Below are 15282 nucleotides of genomic sequence, written 5' to 3'. Positions count from 1 at the left end.
CAGCACAGATTGTGCAGCTGCCATCTTTTGAAATTCCATGGAGATGCTTGGTCATGCACAACCGAACACATCAAGAGGTTTGCTCTAGTTTCACTCTATCTATAAGAGGGGTCCTACCCCATTTTGTTTTTTTTAAAAAAATAGGGATCCATGAAAGTGGCCTTGGAAGTAGAAGGCGAAAGTTCTGAGTGTGGGTACTGGATGCTCAGGAGTTGCATTCCCATACTGATAGCACCTAGAGAACTTGTGGGAAGCTGAGGCTGCATCTAGGGCCTCTCCATCTGGCAGGAGTCCCCCAACCCCATCCCTCTACTCCACACCTCCCACCCAGCCTCCCAATCCTAGCCCGAGAGCTCATTGCCAGGAATCCCCAAGAGGGCCTTAGGACCCTTTGATAGACAATACCACTCATCTCCCCACCCTGCCTTCTACCTTTCCACCCTAGCCAGTTCTCTGGCTTACACTATAGATCCTAGTGATGCTTACACTATAGAGCTCTCTGGCACTATGAGCATTTGCACATCCTTTGCCTTGTTTCATCCTTCCAAGAGCCTTGTAAGGGAAAACAGCAGGTCTGATTATGTCAATTTTATTCATGAAGAGACTGAGATGCAGACAGGATAAAGTGACTTACCTAAGTCATCCAACCATGTGGCAAAGCCAGGACATGAGGTAGGCCATCAGAACCCTCATCTCTTGCATTCACCTCCAAAATAGATCTCTCATCAGGTTGCCAGACAATGATGCCATTCGTATCAGACAGAGCAACTGTAAAAAGAATGGTCATCTATGACCCATTAGCTCTGGAAAGAAGGGCAGCATGGCAGAACTCTCTGAAATATGAAGAAGTAAGAACACGCTCCCACCAGAGAGCAATTCCCACCAGAACAGCTGTCCTTGAGATGTGTCACCTTCACATGTAAGCACACTGCCACCTGGGGAAATAACACACAACAGGTGCAGAGTGATACTGAGATGATTACTTTATCCCCCTCTGCTTTCCCTAGATTACAGGGTAGTGATTATATCAAAAGAGAAAGTCATTTTTCTCAATCTTTGCTGGTGGATTACATGTGAAAGCATAATCACAGCAACCACAGTTCCTGCACCTAACTCAGAAGTGGGTCAGGATACAGAGACATCTGAGAGAAGAAAGGGTGACTACTTAAAAGGAGCTCCTTAGAGGCAGCACAGGTGAAAGATGCCCTGGCCCAATATTAGGAGGCTTTACAAGGAAAAGATAAGACTAGCCATCCAGTTTTAGTGGCAGAGCCTCAGACTCCTGTGTTTGAATTAGGAAGCTGTCTTGATATCACTTGACTTGTATCGATGGCCTGAGGTCTGCACTATTCTGCCACTAATTAGCTGTGTAGTGATCAATATAGTAAAATCAAAAGGACACTGGATTAGGAGTTAGGAGGCCTGGGTGACTGTGACCCCTGGAAAAGTTGCTTCTCCTCTCTGGGCACTGATTTTTTCACCTATGAAGTAAGAAAGTTAAACACAATGATCTCCAACTTTCCATTAAGTTCTGAAATTCAAAGTCATTTTCTACACATGGAAAATTAGATGGCTAAGCATGTTTTCCAAAAAAAATTTTCAGTCCTAACATTTTAATGTTTCATAAATATATTTTCTGAGTCATTTCTTTCTTGGAATAAACATATGGTCCCTAGTATTTCAAATGATACCTCTGCAGTAAACACAAGCTCTGTGGATTGTACTGAATTAGGAAATTGTTGTGGTCAGTAAGATTACCCGCTAAATTATATACCATCATCATGCAAATTATAAAAAATCATCCCTTCTGGCCAGACAGCTTGGAAAAGTGCGTCTCTCTGTGCAGAAGGAGTCTCATAGAGGGCTAAAAGAGCAGTACTTAGGCTGAATTTCAGCTTCCTCCTCCTCAGCTGAATATCCTTATACAATGTAAAAGCTGCTCAACTAAACAGAGCAGCCCTAATGGAGTCGAAAATACTGAAGGCTTTTGTTTCAAGCCACACTCAAACTTTCTGAGAAAAATGCAGAAAAGTTAGAGCTGGCAGCATTCCATGCTCTCTGAGCTGGGCATAGACTGTGCTGAGGATTGAAGGGTTTCATGGTTGCAATGCTTATTTTACTATTGATGCCCTAAAGGATGAAGATAGCACCATCAATCATCATTCTGGCAAAAAGAGAAATCAGAATGCAATCTCCAACGGTCCACGATTAAAATATTAATCTGATTAACTTACAGAGAAAACAAATTATACACTAAACTTCCTTTCAAATAGATTTTAAGCTCCTTGGAAGAGTGGTTTCTTGTTCACTTTTATACCTCCAGAATAGACTACAGTGCCAGGCATGAACTAGGTGCTCAATAAACAATTACTGACTGAACTCACCATATGAAGTTGATTGATTCAAATGCCCCAAGAATGGATATTTGTGTCACACAAATAAAGCATGATGAAGTTAAAGTAGAATTAGGAAAAGCCAACCTAGAGCACCAGTTTTCAATCTTTGGATTGAGATGTTTGGATCCTGGGGGCAGATCCCTCATTGCTTGGTGCTGTCTTCATGATAGCGAATTCTGGTGAGATCTCGTTGTTTAAACATGTGTGGCATGTCCCCCCATAAGCGCTCTCTCTCTCTCTCTCTCTCTCTCTCTTTCGGTCTCTCTCTCTGCCACGTTATGTGCCTGCTCCCCCTTTGCCTTCTGCCATGATTGGAAGCTTCCTGAGGCCATGCTAGAAGTAGATGCCACTGTGCTTTCTGAACAGCTTGCCAATTAGATCTCTTTTCTTATAAATTTCCCAGCCCCAGGCATTTCTTTATAGCACTGCAAGAATAACCTAATACAGACATCAACTAGTGTTTATTGTTTTTATAAAAAATCTGTTACCTATGAGATTTTTTGTTATTTTCTAAGAAATTTTTCTTTTCTTTCTAGTAGCTTTTAGGAATTTTCCCTCTGTCTTGATGTTTTCCAGTTCTACTACAATATGTCTGGGTGTAGAAATTTTTTAATTCATTCTGCTTGCAGCTGAATGCATTTCTTCAATCTGAAAACTCATCTCTCACCAGTTTTGTTAAATTCTCAGCCATCACTCATATTTCTTCTCCTTTATTGCATCTGGTCTCTCTGTCTGGAGCTCCTAGTAGAAATAATATGTTGAACCTTCTCATTCTATCCTCCATCTTTCTTAACCTCTCTTCTATATTTTCCACATTTTCTTCTGTATTCTGTATTCTATCTAATTTCTTCAGAGCTAAACTCCTATTTGCTCATTTTCTTTTCAGAAGTGTCTAGTTAACGTTTAAACTGTCTGTTGAGGTTTCTTTAAATTATTATTTTCAATATGTTTGTTTAGATTTATTTTATTATTTCTTTTCCTTCCTAATGATTTATATCCATTTATTTATTTATTTATTTTGAGATGGAGTCTTTCTCTGCCATCCAGGCTGGGGTGCATTGGTGCAATCTTAGCTCACTGCAACATCTTCCTCCCAGGCTCAAGAGATTCGTCTGCTTCGGCCTCCTGAGTAGTTGGGACTACGGGGCATACTGTCATGCCCAGCTAATTTTTTTTGTATTTTTAGTAGAGACATGGTGTCACCATGTTAGCCAGGCTGGTCTCGGACTCCTGACTTCAGGTGATAATGCCGGCCTCATTCTCCCAAAGTGCTGGGATTACAGGCATGAGCCACCATGCCCAGCCCGTTCATTTTAATGTTTTAACTATTGCTATTTTTAAAATAACTCCCTGGAAACTTCTCTATTTTCTGTATTTCGTTGCGTTTTGTTTTTCTCATTTGCTGTGTTTTTCGTCTCTTTCTCTCTCTCTGTTTCTCTCTCCCTATTGGTAATGAGGTTCCATCTATCCTTTGCAATTAAGTGAACCTTCTGACAAGTGCTTTCTTCTGAAGGAGCACCCTCTCTTGCTGTCTGTGGTGAAGAGGTCCTCATGGGACAGTGTTGCATTGGCCTTTGCTGGTATCCCACTAGTTTCACTATTTTTTTATTTGTGGAGATTCTTTGTTGTTGTTACTGTTGGTTTCCTTGCTTAGATTTTCAGCACCATACAGGTAATATAAATTAGGGCCATATGCCTTCTCCCAACAGAGGTTTAATATTCTGATTTTTCTTACATCACTCTTTTTTAATGCACTTCCCAAAATACGTGACCCACTGTCATGCTTGCTCTTGACTGCCAGACAGATATTTTCCAGTCTGTTTCATGGATGGGGCATTTGCTATACATGGCCTTGTGCAAGGAAGTCATTTTCAACTTCTCACTTTATAGAAGGATGAGAACTCCTGCTGTCTCTCCACCAAGAAAATCACAGCCCCCACCCCACTTGTAAGTCCCCACCCTGCTTCTCTGTGCGCTGTGCCCTATTCAGCTCCAACTCCTGCTCACTGTTCAGTCTTCAAGTTCACTCTCAGTTCTAGCACCTCCAGATTTCCTTTCTCTGATTTTGAATCCAGAAATTAATTACTTCACATTATATGGTATTATCTTATATTTTACTCAGCACTTCCATGTGCTCGGAATGGAGGGTATCTTATACATCAGTTTAATCTGCTGTATTGACTGGAAATGATTATTTATACATATATTAAATGTGTAGATAATTGGTTTTATAGGTGCATTAAATTTATTTAATATGATAAATACTAAATTCAAATTTATTTGATATGATAAATATTAAATAAATTTAGTGCACATATGAAACCAATGATCATTGGTTCTTAAATTTAATGTATATATAAATCCTTAAGGATCATTAAGTATAAGGATTAAAATTTATTCTTATTATTTTTAAATGATCTTATAAAATGGATAGAATTAATAATGTTGTCCCATGTCTACAAAATAACTGTGAATATTGCCATGCTGTGTCTTTCGATTGGGGCATTTAGCCCATTTACATTTAAGGCATATTGTTATGTGTGAATTTGATCCTGCCATTTTGATGCTAGCTGGTTGTTTTGATCATTAGTTGATGCAGTTTCTTCATAGTGTCACCACTGGTCTTTACAATTTGGTATGTTTTTGCAGTGGCTGGTACTGGTTGTTCCTTTCCATGTTTAGTGCTTCCCTCAGGAGCTCTTGTAAGGCAGGCCTGATGGTGACGAAATATCTCAGCAGTTGCTTGTCCGTAAAGGATTTTATTTCTCCTTCACTTATGAAGCTTAGTTTGGCTGGATATGAAATTCTGGGTTGAAAGTTCTTTTCTTTAAGGATGTTGAATATTGGCCCCCACTCTCTTCTGGCTTGTAGGTTTTCTGTCAAGAGATCCGCTGTGAGTCTGATGGGCTTCCCTTGTGGGTAACCTGACCTTTCTCTCTGGCTGCCTGTAGCATTTTTTCCTTCATTTCAACCCTGGTGAATCTGACAATTATGTGCCTTGGGGTTGCTCTTCTTGAGGAATATCTTTGTGGTGTTCTCCGTATTTCCTGGACTTGAATATTGGCCCGCCTTGCTAGGTTAGGGGAGTTCTCCTGGATGATATCCTGGAAGAGTGTTTTCCAAGTTGGTTCCATTCTCCTCATCGCTTTAAGGTACACCGATCAAATGTAGATTAGGTCTTTTCACATAATCCCATATTTCTTGGAGGATTTGTTCATTTCTTTTCACTCTTTTTGCTTTATTGCACAGAGTGGACTTCAATCTCTGATATCCTTTCTTCCACTTGATCAATTCAGCTATTGAAACTTGTGCGTGCTTCATGAAGTTCTTGTGCTATTTTTCAGCTCCATGTTCTTCTCTGCGCTGGTTATTCTAGTTAGCATTTCATCTAACCTTTTTTCAAAATTCTTAGTTTCCTTGCATTTAGTTAGAACATGCTGCTTTAGCTCAGAGAAGTTTATTACCTACCTCCTGAAGCCTACTTCTGTCAATTCATCAAACTCATTCTCCATCCAGTTTTGTTCCCTTGCTGGTGAGGAGTTGTGATCCCTTGGAGGAGATGAGGCATTCTGGTTTTTGGCAATTTCAGCCTTTTTGTGCTGGTTTCTTCCCATCTTCATGGATTTATCTACCTTTGGTCTTTGAAGTTGGTAACTTTTGGATGGGGTCTCTGAGTGGATGTCCTTTCTGTTGATGTTGAAGCCATTTATTTCTGTTTGTTAATTTTCCTTCTACCAGTCAGGCCCCTCTGCTGCAGGTCTTCTGGAGTTTGCTGGAGGTCCACTCCAGACCCTGCTTGCCTGGGAATCACCTGTGGGGCCTGCAGAACAGCAAAGATTGCTGTCTGTTCCTCCTGCTGGTAGCTTCGACCAGATGGCAGCCAGAGCTTTCCTGTATGAGGTATCTCCCAGTCAGGATACACAGGGATCAGGGAGCCACTTGAGGAAGCAGTCTGTCCCTTATCAGAGCTCAAGCACAGTGCTGGGAGATCTGTTGCTCCATTCAGAGAGCTGCCAGGCAGGGACATTTAAGTCTGTTGAAGCAGAACCCACAACCACCCGTTTTCCCAGGTGCTCTGTCCCAGGAAGATGGGGGCTTTATTTGTAAGTCCTGATGGGCTGCTGCCTTTTCTCAGAGCTTATGATGTGGGTCTTCTCTCTGATTATCAGATTAGAGTTACCTGCTCTTTTAAGTTATTAACTGATAAGGTTCTTTTCATACTTTGTTTCTTGTGAAATCTCTTCAGAATCTAAGAACTTAAAGATCCAGACTCAGAGTATTTTTTAGTTCCAAACATGTTCTTGATGTTAGAGTTAGCTTATGACATATGTAAAATGTGATTCAATTTATATGATATGTAAAATTAAATTTGCATATAGGCTTCTCTCATAAGTAGAGAGTACCTTGATTTGTTGAAGGCTACTGACTCTGGTTTTAAGGGACTGGACCTTGGCTTGCATACAGATTCACTGCTACACACATACTTACAAGGTTTTCTGTGATCAATAAGTTCCTTGAGTCCTGGAGTCTGAAGGGATGAAACACCCAGTGTTTGTCTAGCACATATAAGCACTGACAGTACCAACTGGTCCACAATTTCAGTGCAACAGTTAGCAAGCAAAAGGAGTTGGCAGAGAAGGTAGACAAGCCTAATCAAGCTGTTGTGAAGTAGCTAAACTGTATTCTACAGGACAAGAGGCTTTGCAGTTCTTTATGATAACCACATCACTTTCCTCCTGCAACCTTGTGGTCATAAGGGACTCCTCTTTCCCTCTGACTTCCAGGTTTAGGTTAAAGCCTCAAATTCCACAGCCCTTGTAAAGCCAGAACTCTCCCCATAGTTTCTGCAAATTCCTAGAGACCCTTACTTTCTTGTCACAGTTTCTGCCTCCATCTACTACCTCTAAACCTACTATTTCTGTTTCAACTCCACATCAGTGCTGACAAGACACACTCAGTTCCTCGGATTTCTGCAAAAACAAAGTGATTCCCATCAAGAACTTGGAAAATCAGTAACTTTTCTGATTTTCAGGGAAGCAGGGGATGAAGGGATGGTGTTGCATCATGTAGCCCACGGTCTTCCATCAAGTCACTCCTGGTCTCTTTTTCTCTCTTGGCACCCCTCCCTTTCAAAGAAAAATGCATTCTACTCTTTATCTCACCCTTACAAGTTAGAAGAGCAAACGTCATTGCTTGCACATGCCCTGGAGTCTCACAACTCAAACTCAATCCACTTATCAAAGTATTTCTTCCAAACAAATAAATATAGTCTTGTCTCTAAAAGGAATCAGTCCAAATATTTTTCTTCACCTCATTGTATCCATAATTGGGATCAATACTGGGACAGAGTCTAAGTGCACATTGGAAGAGTTCTCAATGGAGAATGAAGAACTCAACCACATGCACTCAGCTTCATGTAAATTTGCTTTAACTTCCATCTACTTTCCCTTTTCAGGTATTAGCATGAAAGAGAAAACAAAAAAAAAAGGGGGGAGATTTTTCCATGTCATTTGGTATGGCAAATTAGGAAGCAGAATATTTTGTGAAGGAACATGTTTCTTGTAGGTAAATATGCTGGACTTGAGCAATGTGGTTTTCAGCCCTCCTGCACACGAAGCGAGGAGGCATCCTGCATCATTCGTCCAGCCCCCTTAAATAAAAGCTCTGCCCATAGAAAGCCCTAAAAAGTCACAGAAGAGAATGAGGGGGAGGCAGGAAAGAAGTAGTGACATTTGCAAGGGGCCTAGAGGCTGGGACAACTATAGATTATAATAGAAGAGTTGGGTGGGGTGAGAGGAAAACCCACCACAGTGATGGTAGAGTATTATTGTTCTTTTCCCCCCATGATGACATATACTAATATACACAAGTACCCTTTCACTTGGTAACACCCACAACTGCCTGCAAAGAAAACCACAATCTTTCTCTGCAGCTCCCAACTGCCTACTGAAGGACGATCTCAACAGTGAGTAAAGAGTAGGAGGAGCTGTGACCTGTGCCCCGTGCTCATGTGAGGCATGTGAAGGGGAGGAGCTGCATGGGAGGGTAGGTGCAGGAGGGCAGGGGGCACCTGCAAGGTCTCACACATGTGAGGCTAATTTCTGTCTCTAAAGGCTCATCCTGTACTTTTTCCAAGGATATTCATGTCTCCCAGCCTCAAGGCTTCATGTGTAATCACCAAGCCTATTTTGTCCAAGAAGCAGAGAATAAAAGTGAGCAGCCACAGGAAGTTGCGCCTTTAAAGTGTATTCCTGCACCTACACTTTCAGTCTGAAGGTTCTGAATTCATTTCACAGGTCAGCTCAGATATTACATGTACTGAGATAATGAGCTGATGAGAAAACTAAAGCCTGAAGAGTAAGCAGAATGATTTAAAAGGAAGGGAAATTCCCTAATCCCAGAAATTACTGAAGATCATTTTCTTTTTCTCTAGTACATTTTCCATTCATTATGTCTTCCATGATTTTCAAAACAACTCTGTAAGATAAAGAGTCCTTGAAAAAAGGGAGAGGTGGTCCATTCACTTTTGGCTGTATGGCCAGTGACAGATTAAAATACTTTTCTACTTAAAAATAAAGTGTCAAGAGTATACAATTCTACCAAGTTAGATGGAGAGTGGAGAAGGACAGGTCATACCCTAAAGGATAGAGATTAACACTTGGTTTAAAGGCAGGTAATTAAGACAGTGTGCTCTTAGGAAGGAATAGGCAAAATGACCCAGGGAGCAGAAAAAGAGTGTGGACACACACCCACATAATCTGTAACTGACCAAGCATTGTAGATCAGTGGAGAAACAACAGACAATTAAATAAGTGCTTCTGGATCTACTGTGCAACCACATAGAGGGAAATGCAACCACATAGAGGGAAATGAAATATTGCACAGCAATAAATACTTAAATGTGGGGAAAAAATAAAAGACTTGTAGAAAAAAAAAAATAGAAGATTTTTATGACTAAGAACAAACACACAAAAACTGAAACCCCAAAGAAAAAGATTGATAAATTTAATGACATTCAAATTAACAACTTCTGTTTATGTAAAGATGTATAAAAAGGGAAAATATAAGACACTATTAGAAAGGAATATTTGCTACACATACAAAAACAAGATTTATATCCAGAAAAATATACTTCCTACAATTAGTATAAAAAGAAGACCAAAAAATGTTGGAAATGGGCAAAACCTATGAACAGGTGTTTTATAGAAGAGGAAACACAAAGAAGCCATAAATTAAATGAAAACATGCTCAACCTTAACATCATTAGTAGTTAGGAGAAAATTAAAACTGAATGAAATGCCAAGTCTCTCCTTCCAGATTACTAAAAATAAGAAAGTAAAACCATAACAAGTGTTGACAAATATGTGGAGGAAGAGAATTCTCATTTCCTGCTTCTAGGTTTATAAATTTGTATAAACACTCTGGAAAGCAGTTTGGCAAATCCTTGGAAACCTAAACATGCACATACCCAGTAACTCAGAATTAGTCTCCCACGTTTATACCTAGAGAAACTCTTGAACATGTGTTCTAGGATAGTTCAAGAATGCTCATAATGAACACAAATTATTTATATAATATTCATAATAAAAAAGAAAAATAATACATTTTTCACTTCCATCAAAGGGAGAGCAAATTTTTGTAACTAGTGTTATTATCTGCAAATGTTTTTCTTAATAACAATAAAACTAATACCAATGCCTTTTCATAGCTGTATGTGATCTGTATTCAAATAGGCCTATTAAAGGCTAAACTCTTTTCACATGAATCATCACAATGACCCTGAATGAGGACTGAGAACTGTTGGATTATAAATAGAAAAAATGAGACCCAACCAGTAAAATTTGGTCATAAGTTTAAGAAGAATTAGAAGTAGCTATGAGGAAAAAAAAAAAATCAAGACCCCAAACTTTCTTGGAATGAAAGTAGAGATTTCCACTGATGACAGTGGTAATTTTATCATCAGTGAAGACTGACATGCATTTAACCACACATAAGAATTATTTCCTTCTGGTTTTTAAAAACTCCTTCCTTAAGCCAAAAAGGTATAAGTGGATGGCACAACATGAATGTGTATATGTTGTTTTACTCCTACACTGGATGGATACATGAGTTGCTCTTTAAGAGCAGTGTGTCCTGAAGAATAGGTAAATCTTCCACCAAGATGAAAACTTTTCTAGTAGGAAGGCTTTAGCAGCACCAAGTGAGAAAAATACAGAATTAGACATATCCAGGTTGATTCTTCACCTCTCTAAGTCTTAACATTTTTCCATAAATGAAATGGAGCTAAGAGAGGAAGGGGATAGAAGTGCCTAGAATATGCCATGCACAGTACCAGGCACATGGTAGGGATTCAGCAGAACCTAGCTCTCTTCTGTCAGGCTCTTATGCCCACTTGTGACTGGCCCATTCCACTCACTGAATGGGAGTCTGGCCCATCCAACATCTGACCATGCCCACAATTCTGAACCCAGATGTGAGCCCACCCAAAAAGGATGTAGCAAAAAGTCATGAGGCTTAATAAGCTTCAGGCTTTTTCTTGCATAAGCCCATTTAATGGGCCAAGTGTTTTTGCTGAGAGTTGTAGAATATTCTATGTGGAGATGGGAAGGCAGATTACAAGTAGAAAGAATTTCTAGAGAAGACCCATGGTAAATTCCCTGAAAAACTGCCTCAGAGGAAAGAGGCCCCCATAATCTGTTGTGATTTATTTTCTCATTCTACATAGATATTTACTTTCACATATTTTTAAAAGAATATTCATAGAAGCCTTTGTAATAGCAAACATTGAATATAACCTATATGTCCATCAAAAGTAGAATAGACTAATACATTGTGGTACATCCACGCAATGGAATATCGTGCAATAATGAAAAATAGACTCTAGTCGCACAGATGGATTTTCACAAACTTCAATTAATATTGGAAGAAATGTACATCCACGAAATATATCCAGTATAATTCCACTCACATAAAGCTCAAAATATGCAAAATATCAACAGTATATTGTGTAGAAATATATATGTAAGTAATAACACTATAAATCAAAAGAGTGATTAACACAAAATTCAGAAAAGTGGTTATCTCAGGGGTGAAGAATAGTAAGACTGGGGAGACAGACACAGAGCATTTTACTTGCTGTAATCTCTTTGCTAACCTACGTGGTTTTGCTATTCTTTAAATTGTACTCTTATTGTTAAAGGTTTTTTTTAATGATCAATAACAAAGATGAGACTCTACAATTCATAAGCTAGTTCCCAAGCTGGCCAACAACAGCACGATGCTGCCTATTCTCACTGTTACTCTGTCAAATTCTTCTCACCCCAAAATATAAATTTTTAATGGATGACCCTTTTAAACTTGGGTCCCAGCTTAGACGGATATTAAAAGCAGGTGGGAAATGAGCACATGCATATTCATGATATCTTTATCTGAGATTCTCACGAGTTTAGTCTCCAGATTTCCATCACAAGAGTCAGATGGCAAATAAGAATAGGAGCAGAAATTTTTATTTTGACTCCATGGATCTAACAGTTAATCTGAGTTTTGACTTTCAGATTTTTCAAATAGTTGACCTATGTCAAGTTTGGTCAACCCTTTCTCTACAATAAATTAAAACCTCAAAAAACACTTTAATCACTCTCACAAATATTGAGAAACTATTATCTCTAATAATTGAAAAAAGGATGTTATCACCCTCTTTGCACAAAGAAGAGAAGTTTAATGATACATTAAAATAAAGCCTCACAAAATAAGGTTAATAATAGTTGCATGTATACTCTGTAGTACCCAGAGGTCTACTGAATTAAATATTATGTTAACAACCCCCATTCATAATATAAAGGCAAACCAGTGTTATCAACTAGTAACCCACCCCAACAAGCTTGTTTTAATGGGTAAATATAATATTGATACCAAGAATTTTGAACCTGTGTTTTCTTAGATCATGGATTACCAGCTCAGCCAGCTGACTTCCAAATGCACAGTGTCAGCCTTAATAGATTCAGGAGAGAATGTGTGGGCCTATCAAAATCTTTATCACGCTTGTAAAAACTCAAAGAAAACATCTTACCTCAGTGAATTTAGAATGCTATAACTTTTGAAATATATAAGGAGTTTTTTTTCTGATAGTAAAACAAAAAATATGCATGAGGAAAATTTTGGAAAAGGTAGAAAAAAATAGACTATTTAAATTTCCCATAGTTCTACCATCTAGAAATTACCACTATTCATGTTTTGGAGCATTTTCTTCCATGGTTTTTCTTCCCAAGAACACATTCATATGTTTACATATTTGAGACTCTACAGTTGGTTACCTCTTTTCATATTTTTCTGTTAGCATCATATCATAAATACTTTCTAATGCCATTAAGTGTTATTTATTGATCATTCTTATGGTTATATAATATTCTCCATATAGGTATTATGTAATTTAAATAAAAATTTTTCTGTTTGAGGACATTTTGGTTGTCACCTTTTTATATCAAAAAGAACTTTCACTTGTTCCAGTGATAAATGCACTTTACTACAATGCAATATCAATGCAGCAAAATTGCACTTGTACCCTATGAATATATACAAATAAAATAAATAAATAAGTGTGCCAAATTATTCTTGAAATAGCTGGAAAACAAAAAGTCTTTGTAGTTTTTTTTTTCTTTTTTTTTTGTATTTTATGTGCATCTCTCATGCTACACAATGGATACCAACTTTTGGACATCAGGAAATTTTTGAAAAATGTGCCATTGATCTCATTTTGTAAGGCTAGAAATCTATTTGTACATTCTTTCATTTAACAAATATTTATCATGTGCCTATTACATGCCATGAACTGTTTTAGGTGCTAGGGATAAAGCCTAAAACAAAATAGATAAAGTTCCTGTCTTCGTGAGTTTATCTTATAGCAGAAGAAACAGAAAGAATATGTCAATGGGGTGTTAATTATAGCAGAGAAAAATAAAGTGGGAGAAGGGGGAACAGAGAGTGTTTGTGAGGAGGTTATGGTAGTAGTGGTTTTATTGCACATAAACAGGGCTGTCCGGAAAGGTGACAAGCTGAAACTTTAACAGAGACATGATGACGTGAGACATAGGGAAACCCAGAAGAGAATTTCAGAAGAGGGAACAGAAAATGCAAAGACACTGAGGTGAAACAGGAACATTCCTGGTGTGCTTGAAGAAGAAAGAGGCCGGTATGGCTAGAGTTGAGAAGGTGAGGAGTATTGGGCAGAGAGGTGGATGACCAGGCCAGGTCAGGGAGAGCCTCAAGAATCATCCTGGCTGTTGTGTAACCAACGGACTCTAGGTAGAGGGAGGGGCAAGGTGGAGGCAGAAAGACCAATAAGCAGGTGATCAAACAAAGTAGGTAAAATATGACAGTAGCCTGGAGTACAGGGATATTGGAGACGATGAAGAAATATAATGCTATTGTGGATATATTTTGAATTTAAAGATGTCATATTTGCTGATGAATTATATGGGGGTGTGAGAGAAAGAGAGGGGGCAAGGATGGTTCCAGGCCTTGGGCCCAAGGAAGTAAAACAAAGGAGTTGTCCTTTACTGAGCTATAAGTGACCATATAATAATATATTGCTTAAATCAGAACATTTTTCAGAGTAAAGAAAGAAGCTCTTGATGATTAAAACATGACAGGACCACATGCGTAAGCCAGAAATGATCTGAATAGCGTAAAACAAATCGCCACCCTACTCATCGTGACCTTGACAAAAGCAGGCTGGATTTCTGTTTTGTTTTAGTTTTTGAGTGACGAAAGAAAAAGAAACTTAAAAAAAACAGGTGGGGGGGGGAAGAAACTTGACTGTAATGTGTTCAAGGGAAAAGGTGAGAAAAGGAAGTGGAGACAGTTCATAAAGATAACCCTTTTGAGGAGTTCAGCTTATGGCTCAAAAGGGGGCTAGAGAAATGGGCTAATAGATCAAGGAACATGTACATTTAAGATAGATTTAATTCTAGATGGGAGAACATTGTGCATTTACATGCCGATTGGAAAATCCAGGGGTGGGAGAGACACCGGAGGGCAGAAACAAAGCTGGAGTGATACTTTTGACTGGGCAAGTAGACATGGGGTCCTGGGCCGTGGAGGAAGGCTTGGCTTGGGTAGGAACAGAGATGTTTCATTCATCGGAGGAAAAGCAGATTGAGAGTCATGGGGACAGAAGCATGTGGAAGTTCTCTTCTGATTGTTTGTATTCTCTTGATGACTCTAGGAGGCCAAATCAAAGATCCAGCCAAATAGAAGGCAGACTTCTTTAACACAGGCTCAGAACAAGACAAGCTGAGTCCTTGTTTCCACTCTGACTTTTTTGACTCCTTTGGGACAAGTGCTCACATCTCCCCATAACACCAAGAGAGTCACTGGTAATGAGGTTCTCTGACCATCACGCCAGGGACGCAGGGGTGGCAGGGAGGGGACTCCCCACCGCAGTCCCTCCCATCAGGGCATAGTGGAGCAGTGGGAGGCATTGGGGTAGAATGTGCAGCGGCCACTGAAGAAGACAAACTTTGTGGAAAAGGGATCATTTATCTGCCACGAAAAAAGAAGAAACAAGAGGTATCCTTGATGAGGCAAGAGGGGGATGGGCAAAGTGCTCTAGAGGGAGACTTCTTTATTCAAAAGAGAATTCTCCAGCACGCTGTGCCATTATGCCCTGGAGATTCTGAGTGAGACACAGGCCCTTGCCTTCAGGAGACCACGGGCAATGAGGGAAATAGAAAGCAAGGAAACAGTACATTGTTTGACGTTTTTGTTTGTTTGATTGATTTGTAAATCGGTAGGATTTGGTTACATGATGTGCTAGGAGGAGGACTTTATAAGCAAAGGAAGCACCTGGACAAACGTCAGGTTTCTGAGGCGAACAAATCTGTATGCA

The 15282-nt window shown here is 39.2% G+C and overlaps 1 long non-coding RNA gene across 1 annotated transcript in view; it reads right to left on the bottom strand.

The window, feature by feature from the left end:
* Nucleotides 1-420: 420 nt before the first annotated feature.
* LOC119472077 overlaps nt 421-15282 on the bottom strand; it is an 84128-nt gene continuing 69266 nt past the window's right edge. Inside the window, exon 3 of the long non-coding RNA XR_005201189.1 lies at nt 421-768. This is a non-coding gene — a long non-coding RNA (uncharacterized LOC119472077). The remainder of the gene's footprint in view (nt 769-15282) is intronic.

Source organism: Cebus imitator, unplaced genomic scaffold, assembly GCF_001604975.1.
Source record: "Cebus imitator isolate Cc_AM_T3 unplaced genomic scaffold, Cebus_imitator-1.0 Scaffold84, whole genome shotgun sequence".
In the NCBI taxonomy this organism is placed as follows: Eukaryota; Metazoa; Chordata; class Mammalia; order Primates; family Cebidae; genus Cebus; species Cebus imitator.
Note: the sequence above shows the minus strand (reverse complement) of the source record. Positions and strands in the feature narration are given on the sequence as shown.